General features: G+C 36.2%; 1 long non-coding RNA gene across 1 annotated transcript in view; it reads right to left on the reverse strand.

Annotated features, from left to right (window-relative positions):
• Positions 1 to 16857, reverse strand: part of LOC130708943 (uncharacterized) — a 30513-nt gene that overhangs the window by 11931 nt on the left and 1725 nt on the right. The window lies entirely within an intron of this gene.

Genomic DNA, 16857 nt, shown 5'->3' on the forward strand with positions numbered 1-16857 from the left:
CTCTCAGAATACTAAACTGTACCATTGCCCATTAATGTTTACACAGTATCTGGATGCATGTAGCCTCTGCTGATCAAGAGTTGGCATAGGCTGTGAACTCCAACATTCTAGAAAGATGCAGGGTAGGTCGAATGACCTAATAAGCAAAAACAACAGTCTAGTTATTGCCACAGGCTACTTCCCTAGTCCCACAAGTCTAGACCCATAAGACTGTTTAAATTGTATAGTAGGAATTCAGAGACCATTACTTTGTCCCATAGTTGTATTCAAGTGTTGCCAATGGCAAACAGCAGGAATGGAAGAGAACAGCTCTTGGCAGTGCAGAGGAATCCTCCAGGAATCTCCCTACCCTGTGGTGGGACCCAGTGTTCCTTTGGTGGGTCTTCCTTTCAAGGGACTAGTGTTATGGGAGTAACAACCTAATCCATCCATTGAATTTTTCTTTAGCTGGTTCTGCAAATAACAGCTTTGTGGACAAAAAAGCCTTTTATTTGAATTAAGACACCAAAAAGTACACTATTAAAGATCATTTTTAGTTATGTCAAGAGCTCTTAACTTAAGGTCCATAAATTGACTTTCAAAGGTCCAGGGCTTCCCTGGTGGCGCAGTGGTTGGGAATCTGCCTGCCAATGCAGGGCACATGGGTTCAAGCCCTGGTCTGGGAAGATCCCACATGCCACGGAGCAACTAGGCCCGTGAGCCACAGATACTGAGCCTGCGCGTCTGGAGCATGTGCTCTGCAACAAGAGAGGCCGCGACAGTGAGAGGCCCGCGCACTGCAATGAAGAGTGGCCCCCGCTCGCCGCAACTAGAGAAAGCCCTTGCACAGAAATGAAGACCCAACACAGCCAAAACTAACTAAATAAATAAATAATTTAAAAAAAAAAAAAGGTCCATTAGTCCACTGAATTCAAGGGAAGATAGACAGCGTGATTTGTAGACATGCACTTTTGGGTGGGTGAGGAAGAGAATACACAAAAAAGGTCTGAAATAAAAGAAGGAATACAGAGCTTAAAAATACAATCCTGTGGTAAATCAAAACAAATATGAACTCTGCAAAAACAATTTTTGCTTTACAGAGAAAAACGAAAACGTAACTAAGTTATGGGATAGCAATAGTATTGAAGATGGGAGGAGGATGATAGGAGTTAAAGCAATCTAAAGTTCTTTTAGTTTCCTGAAAAAGGACAAAAATATTAACTTTAGATCTCATAAAGTTAAATGAGCACCAAAATGTTTTAGGATAAACACTTGAAGAGAAATAGAGTGTTTAATATTCAAATTGTAAGGAATTAAGGGGGAAAAGCAAACAATCAATCCAAAAGAAGAATGGAAAAAGAAAATTAAAATTATGAAAAGTAGCTTAATAGACACAAATAAGATTACATCAATGAATTCAAATAATTACAATAAATAAAACAGAATAACTGTCTCAGTGAAAGACAGGACTTGTCAATCTGGACAAAAAGATACAGTCTCACTATGTGCTCTTTCTAAGAGGTACGTCTAAATCAGAACAGAGAAAAGTTGAAAGAATGAAAAATGATACACCACATAAATACTAAAATAAAGAAATTGGTGTGGCTGGTCATAGACTTTAAGGCAAAAATAATTGCTAGAAAAGAGAGTGAGCCCATAATGATAAAAAGTGCAGTTTTCCAGGAGATAAAATAATTTCAATGTTAGAGCTTATGGATACCTAAAATTTTTCTTTAAAATATATAAAGTAAAAATTGACAGGCTACAGTGAAAATCTGGTAAATTCACTATCATGGTAAGAAAGTTCAACCTATCTATATCAGTTATCAATACATGAAGCAGATCAAAACTCAGCAATGCTACAAAAAATATAAAAAACACAAGTAACACAAATGAACTAATGGACATATAAAAACATCATATCTATTTGTTGGACAATTCTTTCTGGTACACAAGAAACTTCTGCCCAAATTTATCACATATTAAAACAAAAACAGTTTTTAAATTTTCCAGTCAGTATCCAGTAGCACATTCTTCGAGTATAAGAAAATTAATTTAGCTATCAGTAATAAAAGGAAAACTAAGAAAATTCCATATCCTTGAAAGTTTAAAAGAAAACTTCTAAAATCTCCAAATCGAAGAATAAATTATAATGGAGAATAGAAAATAGTTAAAACTAAATGATAATGAGTGTAAAATATAAGATGGGCTACAGTTAGAGTAACAGAAAATGTCAATGGTCCTATGACTATTAAAGACACGGAATCATAGTTTAAAAGCCTCCTATAAATAGAACACCAGATACAACTGTGCAGAAAAACCTATCAATTATTTATCAAACAACTAGTACCAATTGTATAGAAACTTTTTCAGTAAATAGAAAAAATAAGGTATTTTCTTCAATTCTTTTATTCCTTCTGGGTCACCAATCACCTAACATGTTACATGTTTTCACTATGTCTTACATGTCTTTACTGCTTTTTTGTACTATTTTTTTTTTTCTTCGTGCTTCAGTTTGAATATTTTCTACTGGGAGGGAAAACCTGGAAGCCTGTGCCTGGCTTCTCCTGGACCTTGCCTCATGTGCCTTTTCTGTTATCTGATTTTGATCTGTGTTCTTTTGCTGTAATACACCATAACTATGAGTACAATAGCTTCTAAGCATTTTAAGTCCTTCAAGCATGAGGGACGTCTTGAAGACCCCCAGCACAGACACCATTAACACAAGCAACAAAGCTAGCAAATCAAAGAATAAATCTAACATGTACAATACCTCTACACAGAAAATTATAAAACTTTAAAGAAAAACATTGAACAATATTTAATAAATTTAAAGATGTTTCACATTCATGGATAAGAAAATTCCATCTTAAGGATGTCAAATTTTGAAGAGTTATTGATAGTCATGGTGAAATTCTGATCAAAATTCCAATAGATTTTTAAAGAAAATTCATAAGATGATTCAGAGTTTTATATGGAAGAACAAAGGGCTGAGAATATCCAAAAGGATGAATACACTGGGGGAATTTAGCACACCAAAAATCAAGAGTTATTAACTTATATCAGTTAGGACTAGTGGGTAGGATATCCTTTGATGCAAGGATAGTCAAATTGACCACAAGAGCAAGAATAAAAAACTCATATGAAGCTAGTTCTCATTTGACTACTGATTCAAATACAAAAGTCAAAACTTCCAAATTTTTAGAAGAAAACATTGGAGAATATTTTTCTAGGTTTTGCAAGAAAGGGTTTCTAAATAAAAATCAAAAAACATAATTCATAAAGGAGAGTACTGATAGGTCTACTTCATGACAATGAAGAGCTTCTGTTCATCAAAACATATTATAGAGGAAGTGAAAATGTAAGCCATATTACCAAACATGTAATCAATAAAGTACTAGTGTCTAGAATGTACAACTACTAGAACTATTAGAAATCAATAAGAGGACTGCACCAAGATGGTGATATAGGAGGCTCCTGACTTTCCCTCCTCCCACAAATGCATCAAATATACAGCTACACATGGATCAATTCCTTCTGAGAGAAATCCAGAAACTACTTGAGTTACTTCTACACATCAGGCAACTGAGAAAATACCCACGTTGAAATGGGTAGGAAAGGCTAGAACACACTCTTGCCATAAACCCACTCCCAGCACAGAGCCTTACAACTGGGAGGGGACTCCCAACACCTAGTTTCTCTCTGAGGAGTGAAGGGACTGGAATACACATCTAGTGCCGCATCATTTAAGGGTGCCATCCTAGGGATGAACCTTCAAATCACATAGCCCTGACTACAGGGCTATAGCGAACAAAGAATCAGCTGTTAAATGGGTGCACGAAAACTCCATGAGGCTATCTTCCCTGGCCTCAGTGCAGAGGGAGAAGACAAAAATACCTATCCTCCCTACTTTTCCCTAGAAGAGGTTTGACTACATATTTACTCAGCTACTGCCCGAGGGTTTGGCTTCTAATCAGACTACAACTAGGTGCTGATTGAAACCAAAAAGACTCAGTGGGCACTTCCCCCACCTTCTTTCTCCCTCTGGCTTGCTCCAACAATAAAACCAAGTTGCCATCTTCACCCTAGAAGGAGCTTGTTCACACATCTAAATTTTATGGCTGTCACCCAAGGGAGGGGACCCCAAATTACCTAGCTCTGATGGGAAATGGAGTTCAGCATTTACAAGCACCACATAATCATATTAAACAAACAAATAAACAACAAAAACAGTTTTCAGATGAGCACACAAGCAGTTGCTGAAGCTATCCCCCCAGGACTCAGCACAGAGGGAGCAGGCAAAATGCCCATCTTCGTTTCCCAATTTCTCCCTGGAAGGAATATAACTCTGTACTCTTCCAGCTACTGCTTGAGTTGCCGGCTCCTAATCAACTTGCATTTGGGAGCTGACTGGGATTCTCCCAAGAGCCTGAAAGAGCTGGTGAGCATGTTCCCCACTATCTCTCCCTTGCTCACTCCAACAGTAAAAGCACACCTCCAGCTTCTCCATGGAAAGAGCTTGTCCAGACATCTCACACCCCAACTGTTACAGTTGCTACCTGAGGGACTGGTTCCCAAATCACCTACCTATGGGAGATGATGAGGCTAGACATTCCATGAGTTCCCCAAGACCACATAAAACAAAGACGTGGTTCTATTTGGGCACACAAGCAATTCCAGTGACTATTCCACCTGGCTTAACACAGAGTAAGGAGGCAAAAACAACCAGCACCTAGTTTTTTCCTGATAGGGGCTACATTGCATATCTAACCCCTCACTTTCCCATCTCCTGACTAAAGTCAATCTTCAAATTTGCTTTCAGTGGAGAGCAGAAGGGTCAGGCAATCAATAGTCCTCCAGGAGCCTGAATAGTCATATGGGCATTTTCCCATGCCTTTGGGACACTGAAGGGTCTTGACCCATCCTGATCTACTGGGAGCCACTAAGAGCAAAGATGGTGGCTTGGACAATCACAAAGGTTTGAGGGACACCCATGAGCTCAGGTTGGGTTGACTGAAGAGGTCCATCTCTTATATGAGGCCAGTCTATCAAGCCAAAGAGAGGTGGATGTTTTACCTAAGGTACAAACATCAAAACAGAGTCAAAAAAAAAAAAAAAAGAAGAAGAAGAAGAAGAAGAAGAAAGAAAAAAAAATCTCAAGTAAAGAACTTAACTTTATATCTCAAGGAACTAGAAAATGAAGAAGAAACTAAGCCCAAAGTTAGTTGAAGGAAGAAAATAAGAAAGATCCGAGCAGAAATAAATGAAATAGAGACTAGAAAGACAGTAGAAAGATCAATAAAGCTAAAAGCTGATATTTTGGGGGAAAAAATTTGGCAGACTTTAGCTAGAATAACTTTAAAAAAAAGGAGAGAAGACTCAAATAAATGAAATTTAAAAATGCAAGAAATAAAAAAAAATACACAGAAATAGTAAGGGTTATAAAAAACTACAGTGAACAACAAATTAGATAACCTAGAAAACTGTACAAATTTCTAGAAACATGCAACCTAACATAGTTGAATCATGAAGAAATAGAAAACCTGAACAGACAAATTATTAGTGAGGAGATTGAGTCAGTATTCAAAAAATTCCCAACAAAGAAAAGTCCAGAACCAGGTGGTTTCACTAGTGAACTCTACCAAACATTTAAAGAAGAATTAATACCAATCCTTCTCAAACTCCTCCCAAAAATAGAAGAGGAAGGAACACGTCCAAACTCATTTTAGGAAGCCAACATTACCTTGATACCAAAGCCAGATAAAAATACCAGAAGAAAAGAAAAGTACAGGCCAGTATCCCTGATGAATATTGATGCAAAAATCCTGAAAAAAATACTAACAAACTGAATTCAACAGTACATTAAAAGGATCATACACCATGATCAAGTGGGATTTAATTCTGGGATGCAAGGATAGTTCAACATATGCAAGTCAATCCATGTGACACACTACATTAACAAAATGAAATATGAAAAATGATGTAATCATCTCAATAGATGCAAAAAAAATTGACAAAATTCAATATCATTTCATGACAAAAATTCTCAACAAAGTGGGCATTGAGGGAATGCACCTCAACATAATAAAGGCCGTATATGACAAGCTCACAGTAAACATCATACTCAAAGGTGAAAAGCTGAAAGCTCTTCCTCTATGACAGGAAGAAATCAAGGTTGCACACTGTTGCCATTTTTTCAACATAGTACTGGAAATTCTACTCAGAGCAATTAGGAGAGAAAAAGGAATAAACAACATCCAAGTCGGAAAGGAAGAAGAAAATTTGGTTCTGTTTGTAGATAACATAATCTTAAATATAGAAACCCCTAAAGAATCCACCAAAAAACTGTTAGTACTAATAAATAACTTCAGGATAAGTTTCAGGAAACAATATCAATATATAAAAATCAGTTGTGACTCTCCCTCTTGGGAGAGCAATGGAATCAAAACTGCTGAACAATCATTGACAGGAAGACACTGGAACTCACCAAAAAGATACCCCATATCCAAAGACAAAGGAGAAGCCACAATGAGACAGTAGGAGGGGCACAATCACAATAAAATCAAATCCCATAATCGCTGGGTTGATGACTCACAAACTGGAGAACAATTATACCACAGAAGTCCACCCACTGGAGTGAAGGTTCTGAGCCCCATGTCAGGCTTCCCAACCTGGGGGTCTGGCAACAAGAGGAGGAAATCCCAGAGAATCAGACTTTGAAGGAAAATGCGATTTGATTGCAATACTTCAACAGGACTGGGGGAAACAGAGACTCCACTCTTGGAGGGCACACACAAAGTAGGGTGTGCATCAGGACCCAGGGGGATGGAGCAGTAACCCCATAGGAGTCTGAACCAGACCTACCTGCTGGTGTTGGAGGGTCTCCTGCAGAGGCGGGGTGGGGGGTGGCTGTGGCTCACTTTGGGGACAAGGACACTGGCAGCAGAAGTTATGGGAAGTAACCCTTGGTGTGAACCCTCCCGGAGTCTGCCATTAACCCCACCAAACAGCCTGTAGCCTCCTGTGCTGGGTCACCTCAGGCCAAACCACCAACAGGGAGGGAACTCAGCCCCACCCATGGGCAGACAAGCAGATTAAAGTTTTACTGAGCTCTGCCCAACAGAGCAACATCCAGCTCTACCCACCACCAGTCCATCCCATCAGGAAGCTTGCACAAGCCTCTTAGATAGCTTCATCCACCAGAGGGCAGACAACAGAAGCAAGAAGAACTACAATCCTGTAGCCTGTGGAATGAAAACCACATTCACAGAAAGATAGACAAAGTGAAAAGGCAGAGAACTATGTACCAGATGAAGGAACAAGATGAAACCCCAAAAAACAACTAAAGAAAGTGGAGATAGGCAGCTTTCTAGAAAAAGTATTCAGAATAATGATAGTGAAGATGATCCAGGACCTCAGAAAAAGAATGGGGGAAAAGATCAAGAAGATGTAAGCAGTGTTTAACTAAGACCTAGAAGAAGTAAAGAACAAACACCCAGAAGAATTAAAGAACAAACAAACAGAGATGAACAATACAATAACTGAAATGAAAACTACACTAGAAGGAATCAATAGCAGAATAACTGAGGCAGAAGAACGGATAAGTGACCTGGAAGACAGAATGGTGGAATTCACTGCTGCTGAACAGAATAAAGAAAAAAGAATGAAAATAAATAAAGACAGCCTAAGAGACCTCTAGGACAACATTAAATGCACCAACATTTGCATTATAGGGGTCCCAGAAGGAGAAGAGAGAGAGAAAGGACCCGAGAAAATATTTGAACAGATTATAGTCGAAAATTTCCCTAACATGGGAATGGAAATAGCCACCCAAGTCCAGGAAGCACAGAGAATCCCAGGAAGGATAAACCCAAGGAGAAACATTTTGAGAAACATAATAATCAAACTGATAAAAATTAAAGACAAAGAAAAATTATTAAAAGCAACAAGGGAAAACCGACAAATAACATAAAAGGGAACTCTATTAAGTGAACAGCTGATTTCTCAGCAGAAACGCTATAAGCCAGAAGGGAGTGGCATGATATATTTAAAGTGACGAAAGGGAAGAACCTCTAACCATGATTACTCTACCTGGCAAGCATCTCATTCATATTCTAGGGAGAAATCAAAAGCTTTACAGACAATCAAAACCGAGGAGAATTCAGCACCACCAAACCAACTTTACAAAAAATGCTAAAGGGACTTCTCTGAGTGGGAAACACAAGAGAAGAAAATGACCTACAAAACCAAACTCAAAACAATTAAGCAAATGGTAATAGGAACATACATATTGATAATTACCTTAAATGTGGATGCATTAAATGCTCCAAGCAAAAGACACAGGCTCACTGAATGGATACAAAAACAAGACCCATATATATGCTGTCTACAAGAGACCCACTTCAGACCTAGGGATACATACAGACTGAAAGTGATGGGGTGGAAAAAGATATTCCATGAAAATGGAAATAAGAAGAAAACTGGAGTAGCAATACTAATATCAGATAAGATAGACTTTAAAATAAAGAATGTTACAAGAGACAAGGAAGGGCACTACATAATGATCAAGGGATCAATCCAAGAAGAAGATATAACAATTATAAATATATATGCACCCAACATAGGAGCACCTCAATATATAAGACAACTGCTAACAGCTATAAAAGAGAAATCGACAGTAACACAATAATAGTGGGGGACTTTAACACCTCACTTACACTAAGGGACAGATCATCAAACATGAAAATAAGGAAACAGGAGCTTTAAATGACACAATAGACCAGATAGATTTAATTTATATTTCTAGGACATTCCATCCAAAAACAGCAGATTACACTTTCTTCTCAAGTGCACACGGAACATTCTCCAGGATAGATCACATCTTGGGTCACAAATCAAGCCTCAGTAAATTTAAGAAAATTGAAATCATATCAAGCATCTTTTCTGACCACAACGCTATGAGATTAGAAATCAAGTACAGGGGAAAAAACGTAAAGAACACAAACACATGGAGGCTAAACAATACGTTACTAAATAACCAAGAGATCACTGAAGAAATCAAAAAATACCTAGAGACAAACGACAGTGAAAACATGATGATCCAAAACCTGTGGGATGCAGCAAAAGCCGTTCTAAGAGGGAGTTTGTAGCTATACAAGTGTACCTCAAGAAACAAGAAAAATCTCAAATAAACAATCTAAACTTACACCTAAAGGAAGTAGAGAAAGAAGAGCAAACAAAATCCAAAGTTAGCAGAAGGAAAGAAATCATAAAGTTAGAGCAGAAATAAATGAAATAGAAACAAAGAAAACAATAGCAAAGATCAATAAAATTAAAAGCTGGTTCTTTCAGAGGATAAACAAAATTGATAAATCATTAGCCAGACTCATCAAGAAAAAGAGGGAGAGGACTCAAACCAATAAAATTAGAAATGAAAAAGGAGAAGTTACAACAGACACCGCAGAAATACAAAGCATCCTAAGAGACTACTACGAGCAACTCTATGCCAATAAAATGGACAACTTGGAAGAAATGGACAAATTCTTAGAAAGGTATAACCTTCCAAGACTGAACCAGGAAGAAATAGAAAATATGAACAGACAAATCACAAGTAATGAAATTGAAACTGTGATTAAAAATCTTCCAACAAACAACACTCATCTTTCTGAAACTCTTCCAAAAAATTGCATAGGAAGGAACACTCCCAAACACATTCTATGAGGCCACCATCACCCTGATACCAAAACCAGACAAAGATACTGCAAAAAAAAAAAAGAAAATTACAGACCAATATCACTCATGAATACAGATGCAAAAATCCTCAACAAAATACTAGCAAACAGAATCCAACAACACATTAAAAGGATCATACACCACGATCAAGTGGGATTTATCCCAGGGATGCACAGATTCTTCAATATACGCAAATCAATCAATGTGATACACTGTATTAACAAATTGAAGAATAAAAACCATATGATCATCTCAATAGATGCAGAAAAAGCTTTTGACAAAATTCAACACCAAGTTATGATAGAAACTCTCCAGAAAGTGGGTGTAGAGGGAACCTACCTCAACATATTAAAGCCCATATATGACCAACCCACAGCAAACATCATTCTCAATGGTGAAAAACTGAAAGCATTTCCTCTAAGATCAGGAACATAACAAGGATGTCCACTCTCACCACTATTATTCAACATAGTTTTGGAAGTCCTAGCCACGGCAATCAGAGAAGAAAAAGAAATAAAAGGAATACAAATTGGAAAAGAAGAAGTAAAACTGTCACTGTTTGCAAATGACATGATACTATACATGGCAAATCCTAAAGACGCCACCAGAAAACTACTAGAGATAATCAATGAATTTGGTAAAGTAGCAGGATACAAAATTAATGCACAGAAATCTCTTGCATTCCTATACACTAATGATGAAAAATCTGAAAGAGAAATTATGGAAACACTCCCATTTACCATTGTGACAAAAAGAATAAAATATCTAGGAATAAACCTACTTAGGGAGACAAAAGACCTGTATGCAGAAAACTATAAGTCACTGATGAAAAAATTAAAGATGATACCAACAGATGCAGAGATATACCATGTTCTTGGATTGTAAGAATCAATATTGTGAAAATGACTATACTACCCCAAGCAATCTACAGATTCAATGCAATCACTATCAAATTACCAATGACATTTTTTACTGAAATAGAACAAAAAAATCTTAAAATTTGTATGGAGACACAAAAGACCCTGAATAGCCAAAGCAGTCTTGAGGGAAAAAAACGGAGCTGGAGGAGTCAGACTCCCTGACTTCAGACTATACTTCAAAGCTACAGTAATCAAGACAATATGGTACTGGCACAGAAACAGTAACATAGATCAATGGAACAAGATAGAAAGCCCAGAGATAAACCCACACACCTATGGTCAACTAATCTATGACAAGGGAGGCAAGGATATACCATGGAGAAAAGACAGTCTCTTCAATAAGTGGTGCTGGGAAAAGTGGACAGCTACATGTAAAAGAATGAAATTAGAACACTCCCTAACACCATACATAAAAATAAACTCAAAATGGATTAGAGACCTAAATGTAAGACTGGACACTATAAAACTCTTAGAGGAAAACATAGGGAGAACACTCTTTGACATAAATCACAGCAAGATCTTTTTTTTTTTTTTATACAGCAGGTTCTTATTAATCTATTTTTTACATATTAGTGTATATATGTCAATCCCAATCTCCCAATTCATCCCACCACCAACAACCCACTCCCTTGTTTTCCCCTTTTGATGTCCATACCATGTTCTCTACATCTGTGTCTCTATGTCTGCCTACAGCAAGATCTTTTTTGACTCACCTCCTAGAGTAATGGAAATAAAAACAAAAATAAACAAATGGGACCTTTGAAACTTAAAAACTTTTGCACAGCAGAAGAGAGTATAAACTAGATGAAAAGACAACCCTCAGTATGGGAGAAAATATTTGCAAGCGAATCAACAGACAAAGGATTAATCTCCAAAATATATAAACAGATCATGCAGCTCAATATTAAAAAAGCAAACAACCCAATCAAAAAATGGGCAAAAGACCTCAGTAGACATTTCTCCAAAGAAGACATCCAGATGACCAAGAGGCACATGAAAAGCTCCTCAACATCACTAATTATTAGAAAAACTCAAATCAAAACTACAATGAGGTATCACCTCACACCGGTTAGAATAGGCATCATCAGAAAATCTACAAACAATAAATGCTGGAGAGGATGTGGAGAAAAGGGAACCCTCTTGCACTCTTGGTGGGAATGTAAATTGATACAGCCATTATGGAGAACAGTATGGAGTTTCCTTAAAAAACTAAAAATAGAATTACCATATGATCCAGCAACCCCACCACTGGGCATATACCCTGAGAAAACCATAATTCAAAAAGACACATGCACCCTAATGTTCATTGCAGCACCATTTACAGTAGCCAGGTCCTGGAAGCAACCTAAATGCCCATCGACAGATGAATGGGTAAAGAAGATGTGGTACATATATACAATGGAAGATTATTCAGCCATAAGAAGGAAGGAATTTCGGTCATTTGTGGAGATGTGGATGGACCTAGAGACTGTCATACAGAGTGAAGTAAGTCATAAGGAGAAAAACAAATATGGTATATTAACGCATATATGTGGGATCTAGAAAAATGGTACAGATGAAGTGGTTTGCAAGGCAGAAATAGAGACACAAATGTAGAGAACAAACATATGGACACAAAGGGGGGAAAGTGGGGGTGGAGGGTGGTGGTGGGATGAATTGGGAGATTGGGATTGACATATATACACTAATAATTATAAAATAGATAACAAATAAGAACCTGCTGTATAAAAAAGTAAATAAAATAAAATTCAAAAAAGAAAGAACCTGCTGTATAAAAAAATTAAATTAAATTAAAGAGGGCATGCTCAGTAAAAACAAAAAATCAGTTGCATTTCTATACACTAATAATGAATTGTTACAGAAGTTAAGAAAACAATCCTATTACAATAGCATCAAAAACAATAGTATGCTTAGAAATATATTTAACTAAGGAGATGAAGTATCTGTCACTGAAAACTATAAAAATTGATAAAAGAAATTGAAAAAGACACAAATACATGAAAGATCATCCATGTTCATGGACTGAAAGAATTAATATTAAAAATATTCATACTACCCAAAGCACAATCAATGCAATCCCTACCAAAATTCCAATGGTAATTTTCTTTCAGAAATAGAAAAAACAATCCTAAAATTTGCATGAAACCACAAAGGACCCTGAACAGCCAAAGCAATACTGGGAAAGACGAACAAAGATGGAGGCATCACACTTCCTGATTTCAAACTACATAACAAAGTAATAGTAATCACAACAGTATGGTATTGTCATAAAAACAGACATATAGATCAATAGAGGAGAATAGAGAGCCCAGAAATAAACCCATGTGTATATGGTTAATTAATTTTCTACAAATGTGCCAAGAATATACAATGAGGAATAACAGCATCTTCATTGAATGGTATGAGGAAAACTGGACAACCACATGCAGAAGAATGAAACTGGACACCTATCTTACAAAAATAAACTCAAAATGTATTAATGACTTGAATGTAAGGCCTGAAACCATTAAACTCCTGGAAGAAAACACAGGGGGTAATCGCCTTGACATTGGTCTTAGCAATAGTTTTTTGGATTTGACACCAAAAGCCTAGGTAAAAGCAACAATTAGCAGAGGGACTACATCAAATTAAAAAGCTTCTGTACAGCAAAGGAATACATCAACAAAATGAAAAGGCAACATATGGAATGGGAGGAAATATTTGCATTCCACATATCCAATGAGGTGATTACCCAAAATATATAAGATACTAATACAACTCAAAAGCAAAAAATTAATAACACAATTAAAAAATGGTCAAAGACCTGAATAGACATTTTTTCCATAGAAGACATACAAATGGCCAACAGGTACATGAAAAAGTGGTCAACATCACTAATGATCAGGGAAATGCAAATCAAAACCAAAATGAGATATCACCTCACACCTGTTAGGATGGCTATCATCAAAAACACAAGAGATAAATGCTGTCAAGGATGTGGAGAAAAGGGAGCCCTTGTGCACTGTTTTAGTGGAAATGTAAACTGGTACAGTCACTTTGGAAAATAGAATGGAGGTTCATCAAGAAATTAAAAATAGAACTACCATATGAGCCAGCAATGTCACTTTTGAGCATATACTCAAAAGAAGCAAAATCATTATCTTGATGAGATTTTTGTACTCCCATGTTCACTGAAGCAATATTTATGGAAACCATGATATGGAAACAACATAAGTGTCCATTAACAGATGAACAGATAAAGAAGATATGACATATATATGTATAAATATTATTCAGCCTTATAAAAAGAAGGAAATCCTGTCATTTGTGACAACCTGAATGAACTTGGAGAGCATTATGCTAAGTGAAATAAGCCAGCCACGGAAACACAAATACTGCATGGTATCAGTTATAAAAAAAAGTCAAACTCATAGAAATAATAGAATGGTGGTGGCCAGGGGCTGTGGGTCACAGTGGGGTAGAAATGGGGAGAGGTTGGTAAAAGGGTAAAAACTTTCAGTCATAAGATGAGTAAGTTCTGAGAATCCAATGTGGTTCATGGTGATGCTAGTTTATAATCCTGTATCGTATAATTGAAATTTGCTAAGAGAGTAGATCTTGAGCATTCCTACAAAATAAATAAATAAATAAATATGTGAGGGTATGAATGTGTATTGATCTGGCTGTGGGAATCCTTTTGCAATGTGTACATATATCAAATCATAACACTGTATACTTTAAATATGTTATAATTTTATTTGTCAATTATACCTCAATATAGCCCAAAAAATCAATAAAAACTAGATAACATCCTACTAGATATCAACAACAGAACAGATATTTCACAATGAACATATGAATATATGATCAATCTCATTATTAACCAAAGAAACTCATAAGATAATGAGATACCATTTCATACCAAAGAGATTGGCAAAAAATTAAATTGTCTAAAATATTAAGTTTCATAGAAGATACAGATCAATGGGACAGGATTTTTGGTGGAGCAGTAGGTAAGTTGGAATAGCCACTTTGGACAACAGTCTCACAATAACATGTGAAATTGAACTTTTGTATACTCTGTGACTCCACCATTCCACGATAGGTATATACTCTAGAGAAATTTTTGTGGATTAGGAATCATATATGAGAGTCTTTACTGCTGTACAGTTCATAATAGCAAAAACTATAATCAATGCAAATATCTACCTATTAGAAAGTAGATATATAAATGGATTTCTTATTTGCAATATCACACAATAGAATGTTACACAGCTAAACCCACCAACATGGATGATTCTTAGAAAGCTAATTTTTTGTGAACAAGAAAAAATAAAGTCCCTGAAGACTACAAACAGATATAAAGCTTAAAACAAGCAAAACTAAACTGCCTATTGTTTAGACATAAATACACAAATGGTTGAACATTTTTTTAAAGGAAGGAATTGATGTACACACAAAATATTGGATTGTTAGCTGGGGGAGGGAGTAAAATCATCTGGCACAAGACATAGCAAGGTAACAGCTAATATTCTTCTCTTTTTGGTGGTTGGTGAGTACATAAGTGTTTTAATGTGATTCTCTAAACTGTACGTGTGTTTATATTTACTTATTTTAGTAGGATATATTTCAAAATAAATAAAGTATTCTCACAACAATGATTAAAAAGATTAAATGTGGCTAATTTTCACAGTAATGAATAAATCTCCAGAACAAAGAAATACATTATAAATTAGGGAAATTTCTGTCTATGTTTCTATTTTCTCATTTATTTTGTACCAATAAGATATTCTGACACAATTTTTTAAAGATTTTGTTTTAAATTTTTCTTTCTTAAATGCACTAATCCTTTCATAATCTGACACTTTTAATTATGGCCTAAGATGTATTTAGCTTTAAAATTACTATTCTTCCAAATATAAATATATGTGCAGAATGTCTTCCAAATTACTCTAAGGACATTTTCAATCATTTTTTCATTAATTTTGAAGCTAGAATTATTTAAGTGCCTTAAGTCAAAGGCAGTTATTTGGCAAAATTGTTCATAACTAAAGATAGCTTTCATCAACAAGAAGAATTACAAAGGTTGCAAGGCTCAAAGACATAACTAAGTTTGTTGGATATCATTGCCCAGCCTCCCAAGTGACAAAGCACTTGACAGTGAGATAGTGGGTGGTCCTGAAGCACTATTTCCAAACTTTCTCCTCCGTGACAGGACTTAGTCCTTTGGCAAGGAGGATTGTGGTGAAATGTTGAAGTCACATGGATGCACTTATTTGTTACTTTAAGATTATTGAATAGAACACATACACATATCTAGTTGACACAGTAGCTTTCCCTCACTGCTGCATAAGGCAGGAAAAAAGGTTCTTAAAGTGATATTCACAACAAGATCTCATGAGGTTTCTAGAAGGATCAGAGGAAGGAAGCTGTTACAAGAGGTTTCTTTCTAAAGAGTGGTTACTGGGACGCTCTGCAGCTCACCTGCCTCAGTGACACTGATTCAACTTACTTGCTGTATCTTCAATTGGGAAACAGAGGGTAAGATTGCAGGAGCCAAGCAGCAGATATATTCACTACTACTCTTAAGGTTTCTGAAAGAGACACTTATCCTTCTTTGAATGACTGTCCTGTTCTCCATAATTTTATTTATGGAGAACATAATTATTTAACATAATTTTATTTAACAAAATCATCAGAGGATCATAACATCCTAACGTTCAGCTTTTCAGGGACATACATGGCAGTGTGCCAGGGATACAAAAGTCACAGAATAAACACAGTACATCATTCAGGAATTTTAACTTCACCCAAAAACTTAGAGGTGAAATTTTAGGTAATTTAATCTGGTATGAAAGTTAAATCAGTTTTACAGTGAATCATATAAAGACATGTTATGGGAAAGTAGTCACAATTTGCATGGTTTTAAAAGATAAACCTTCTGGTTTCAAAAATTTTCCCATTTTTATTGAATCCCTTTGGGGATTGTGTTCCCAGAGTGCCTTACGCAACCTCCTGTGGCTATGCATGTACCTTCCTCTGCTTTGATGGAAAAAGTTTGAGACACACTGCCCAAAGTTATTCCAGGATTAGAAGAGACTACATATTTTTTAAGGAAGAATCTGTGTTAGTGTGTAAAGGGAAAAGTCAGGGCACTCCAAAGTGTTGATCCTAATTGGGCATTGACTTACTATTGTAAAATAACTTTTTCTTTTTTCCTGCTTTAGGAATCATTGTGCTTCCAAAA

The sequence above is a fragment of the Balaenoptera acutorostrata genome, chromosome 9 (genome assembly GCF_949987535.1).
Source record: "Balaenoptera acutorostrata chromosome 9, mBalAcu1.1, whole genome shotgun sequence".
NCBI classification, from domain to species: Eukaryota; Metazoa; Chordata; class Mammalia; order Artiodactyla; family Balaenopteridae; genus Balaenoptera; species Balaenoptera acutorostrata.